Raw genomic sequence first — 6000 nt, 5'->3', positions numbered from 1 at the left:
AGAGATGCATCCTTTTTTCCAAGCTTTGGAAAGGGTGGTGCTGCTCCTGCCTGCACCAATAGCAGGAGCATAGTAGATCTGGATGGATATTTTATTTTATTCTTTTTATTCTATTTTTCAGTTTTATTTTTCAAGACGGGGCAGCATGGTGGTGCAGTGGTTAGCACTGTATGGGGCAGCATGGTGGTACAGTGGTAAGCACTGTATGGGGCAGCATGGTGGTGCAGTGGTCAGCACTGTATGGGGCAGCATGGTGGTGCAGTGGTCAGCACTGTATGGGGCAGCATGGTGGTGCAGTGGTCAGCACTGTATGGGGCAGCATGGTGGTGCAGTGATCAGCACTGTATGGGGCAGCATGGTGGTGCAGTGGTTAGCACTGTTCCCTCACACCTCTGAGACCCGGGTTCGAGTCTCCGCCCTCCGTCACATGTGTGCAGAGTTTGCATGTTCTCCCCATGTCGTCGTGGGGTTTCCTCCGGGTACTCCGGTTTCCCCACAGTCCAAAGACACGCTAATTGGAGTTACTAAATTGCCCGTAGGAGTGCATGTGTGAGTGAATGGTGTGTGAGTGTGCCCTGCGATGGGCTGGCCCCCCATCCTGGGTTGTTCCCTGCCTCGTGCCCATTGCTTCCGGGATAGGCTCCGGACCCCCCGCAACCCAGTAGGATAAGTGGTTTGGAAAATGGATGGATGCATGGATATAGACATACCATTTATATTTACATATGATAAACAATTTTGAACATAATCTACACAGCAAAAAAAACCTGATGATCCACAACACCATTTACTTCTAGCTAAATGTCAGAAAATTGCACTAAATGTTGAAAAAGTGGCAAGTACAAAAATGTTTGCTACCTTTACAAACGGCGCCCCATACGTATTTAACCTAAGATAGGCCTATAAGCGTTGCATATGAAAAATAAAACTTCTACAACATTACTTGACTGAGACATTAAAACGGTTAGAACATTGTGCAGAGTATCAAGAATATGTTTCTTACGTCATTATTGTCCTGACCCACTCGTCCGATCCTTCTGTGTGCCACGCCCCCCTCGTTAACCCCGTGTGGATTCCTGTTGCTGTCATTAGTTCAATGTATTTAGTCCGCGTTACGTATGTTTTCATCTGTCCGGTCATTGTAGTCTGTGTCTTTCGTGCTCCGTTTTATCATTAAACTCCTTTATTTTACCCCGATCCTGCTCTCCTTGCCTGCTTCCCCGGTCCGTGCCGCGTCAGTCACGACAATTATTTTATTCTAGTACAAATCAATTTTACCTACTTGAGACTTAAACCAATAAGCAGCCCTAAACTTGCCATTCCGCCGGGACAGTTCGATTATTAATGATGGGACTGTGGGATGATCGTGGGAAGCTGCGCCCGGTGCTTCAGTCAGGGACGGATTCGTGCGTCTAAGCCAGTCTATGACGGATCGGTACGACCAGCATTTCCATTTGCTGATGAGCTGCGACCAAGTTTCCAGTTACATTTTCTATTGCTGTTGATATGCCACTAGGTTCCGCCCAGCATTTCCGGTCGGTGCATCAGGCTCAAAGCTGTTACCGTTGAGATCGACCTGCCTGAAGACTAATTCATACTTACTTTTTTTTTGCTTTATTTCTTAATAATATAATACGATTAAAACCACAAAAAGGGCAATAGAAGCATATAGTACAAGATGCACTACAAATACAGAATAAAATTATAGAGATATGGGGCATATAAATGGGCGTCGCCACCATTAAATGGACGAATAATTTCATAATTATTCGTTTGGAAACACCCCCCCCCCCCCCACTTTCATAAAATATTACTTCACCCAGCGCTGTTTCTATTGCTTCGAGAGAAAACATTTGCACAAACTTTTAATTTCACATGCAGTATTGCACTCAATCCTACTGCCATGAACTGATCATGGTCCTGAAGTGGAAAACTTCACCCTGAAAATGCATTCAATGAATTACAACAAGTCCTGATAACACAATGTCGCAACAATCTGGTTACTATGTTTCTTCCTAAATGCCCTCTAATGGAGTGGAAATACAGCAACACACTTATAACACAGCTCTCAGCTAACACTCAGTCTCACACACGCAAAATGGAGAGATGGAGTAACCAGGAAATGGAGTTACCAGATTGTCATAACTCATGAAATATGACTTGTGAAAACTTTCACAAATCAGCGTGAGTCCTTCTAGGATAGCTGAAGTTGTGAAAGTTTTGGTTTGGTCAGTCAGAGGTCATCTTGGTCATTAAAAATATACATATGTCCCAGTGGATCCCGTGCGCATCCACCCTCGTCTTATTCCCTCCTCTTCCGCACGCCGTTTTATTTCGAGAATTTCCCCCTGCCGAAACCCAGATAAAGTGTTAAAAAGGTAGAAAGGTCATTTCTGTGTCCTTTGCAGAAATATATGCAACTATTAGGGACTTGTCGAATGAACTGCTTCGATGTCAGAAGCCACGTGTTGCGGCTCTGGAGATTAAGACAAGTCAGCGCGTGCCTATTTTATTCCTCCGTCCGATTCAACATAACGGCGATGCGGACTGCGGTCAGCAGACTGAAACTACAGCGCTTCACAGTTATCGACTGAAATATTCTGCTTACTTCTACATGATTTTGTATTTAACAATGCAGACAAGTGCAATTTACAGCCATTTTTAAACAACCAGTTTATAGTAGGATCACAGCTCCATCGCGTTCTCAGCGTATAGTAAATTTCAGAAGAGTACAGTCGTTAAAATTAATTTAACACTATTTTAAATTATATTGCTTAATTAAATTATGCTATTTTCAGCCATGGGAACTAAACCGATCGTGTACATTCCGACAGTGATCGTAATGAAGCGGCTCATTTTTGCGCTTCATACGGATCGCGACAGCACGACTTTCACTAATTCATGTGCCATTTCTTGGCCACGTATTTATCCCAAGATATAAGGGATGAATATGAAACTCCTACAGCGTTACTTTAGTGAAACAATAAAACAGTTAGAATATTGTGCAACAGAGCATCAAGAAACAAGTTTCTTAAACCATTATCTTATTGTAGTATAATTTACTTACGTGACACTTGCAGTAGTAAACAAATAATCAGCCCTAAACTTGCCATTCCGCCGAGAGAGATTTATTATCAATGATGGGACCGACGGCTCCGTGAAGCCGTTTAGCGTTTGGCTTCTGAAACTGAACCTCCGCCCACTGCCCAGGATTTGGCGTGAAAAAATACGTAAGCTTTAATGACACGCAGACGATCCCGGCAACCGCCCCCCACACCTGAGCACGGTCTGACTTTGAGCCAATCAGCGATCAGTTCACGCCTGTATAACGGAGGTCCGTCTCTCTCGCCCTCTCACTTTCTCGCTCTCTCTTTTAGTTTCCCTGCGCCGTGTTGTGTGAAGGATGGACGCTACTTGAAACTCAAATTTTACTGAAATAAAAGAAAAACAATCAGGCACCGGAGCGAACCCGATGCACACAGCTCCTGCCAACCACAAGGAAAACATACATTATGTACACCGTAAGCTCTGCTAGCACATAAAAAACTTTACCAACTACCTGCAGCTGGGCTAACTTGGCTACAGCGTGGAAAACTATCTAGTGTACCGTGAAATCTATATGTATAAATAAAACAAACCTATACATCCGATGCACAGCACACTATGATGGCCATTATATTTCAGATACCCGAAAATCTGATTTGCAAATAACATCCACAAAACAATGACCATGCCTGGCTCACAACACCACGTACCTCTGCCCCAGGACAGTCGAAAAAACAGATTAGGGGACAGACGGCAAGTTAAGAGACCCACCGTGGAAAAACCACGCCCCCGTATGCAAATCCCAGGTGCATTAATTAAAGTCGCCAAGAAATCCATCATGACTGGGAAAATTCAGGGAAACACACACAACCCAACTACACCTGCATGTCCTATTGCTGTTAATCTAAGATTAGCATTTCCGGAGCGTCTTCCACCATTTTTCACCGGGTTCGTCATGACTGTTACCATTGCGGTCAACCTGCCTGAAGGCCAATTCATGCTTCACATTTTTTTTGCTTTATTTCTTAATAATATGATACGATTAAAAACACACAAAATAAGTAATAGCATATAGTAAGATGTCGAAAACTTATTAGCCATTGGGGACGCGATCCTGAAAAAAACCCGCTCGCGCGAGAAGTTTGTGTCAGAAATGTAAACAAAAAGCCAGACAGCAGAAGCAAAGGAGCACATTATACCAAAATACCAATAATTTGTTTGCAAGTTATAAATTTGTTTGCAAGTTATATATTTTACTTTTGAGATGACATTTCTTTTGCTTCAGTGAGAAGTTTTGCTTGACAATATTGGCACAAATCTGATTCAATAGAAAAAGAGAACACAAGAGAAATGGCGATTGCAATACCCGCATCATTCCTGTGTTGGTGGATATACTTCGGGACACTGTGGACACAGTACGTCGCAAGTGGAGGAAGAACGGCGCAGTGTACTGGAATATATATGCACTTACATATCTATATATGACATGTCATAGTCCAGTTCGCCACGCAGACAGTCGGTCAGGGGCGTCAGAAGCATTTTGAATGTGGGGGGGGGACCAGGGGCGGAGCCGAAGGGGTGACAATTGACACCCCCAGCAGAGCCCTTGCCACCCCTAGTGCCACCCCGCTGGAAATGGTAGACATTAAAATATACCAATGAGAAGATCGGGCAAAGATTCGAGCAGAAAGCTGTAATTTCCGAGTGTCCCTGAACGCATCCCGATGCAGTAGTACCCTGAGCTTGATGCTTACTGACACGTCATTGGCTAAAGGTTTTGGCAGTGGCACGCGCTCCTACATGATCTAAAACACACCCGCGATATTGATAACAGCAGGAGTTAAGCAGGTTTAATTAGCTCCCTTGATTCATTAATTAAATTAATCTATTTTAAATTACTAATGGCTAGCTACATGGAATAAAAAGAAAAGTTTTGCAAATACCAGCTGGGGAATGCAGATCAGTTCTGCTGGTATTCATAAATCTTGCTGTTTACAATTTAGATGCAGTTTTATTTGTTTATTTATTCTTTGAGAATTTGTTTTTAGTCTGTGTTCTGAGCTTTAAATTTACATGTGCACTGCTCTTGTTTGGACATTGGTGCAATTTTACTTCTTGTTTGGTCATGGTTTAGTCTAGGTTTAGTCTGGGGTTAATCCAGTTTGAGTTTTTTATGGGCCCCTCTAAGAAACCCTTGCTCACCCTTTGGCCACCCCTTAAATTAAAGTCTAACTCTGGGGGGGGGGGGGGGGGGTCTGGAGACCCAACTGTTTACCAATTGTTTTATTCAAAAATTTAATTCATAAATTTTTAAAAAATGAATTAGATGCAATTTCCTGCATTCTGGTGTATTTTTAATAGGTTGTTAAACACCTAATTTTACTTACAAAGTCACTTAATTCAATGACTATTTTAGAGACATTGTGAGATGGCAACGTGACGTTACCTCCTCCATTATCGAGCAGTCTGCACCTTTACTGTCTATGGCCTGCACTGACGATTCACTGAGAGACCACTGTGTGTATTATCAAAAAATTATTATATGATCACCTGAGACAAAGATGCAGGGTGGGGGGGGGGTTCACCCCAGTGCCGTGAATGGGTAAGATTCATAGATTCAGTTTCAGGGCAGTTGGATTTGAAAAGGGTGCAGCCTGTCGTGTTTCCTGGTTCTGTGTCGCTCGGTGAAGACAAGGTAACCATTCTATGGAAAAGTGCAGACGTTCAATTTGATTTAGCGCTTTCTTTGATATTTGAATGATTCCAGCCATACGAACTAAGCCTACCATTTACATTCTGACGGTGGACATTCTACTGGATTCGGAAATGTTCACTAATACATCATTTATCATTTCTTGGCCACGTATTACCCAAGATATAAACGTTGCATCTGAAAAAGAAAATTTCTATAACCTTACATTATGGAATCATTAAAAGTTAGAATATTATGCAACA

This window comes from Brienomyrus brachyistius, chromosome 1, assembly GCF_023856365.1.
Source record: "Brienomyrus brachyistius isolate T26 chromosome 1, BBRACH_0.4, whole genome shotgun sequence".
Classification (NCBI taxonomy): domain Eukaryota; kingdom Metazoa; phylum Chordata; class Actinopteri; order Osteoglossiformes; family Mormyridae; genus Brienomyrus; species Brienomyrus brachyistius.
The sequence above is the reverse complement of the archived record's forward strand: the minus strand, read 5'-3'. Positions refer to the sequence as shown.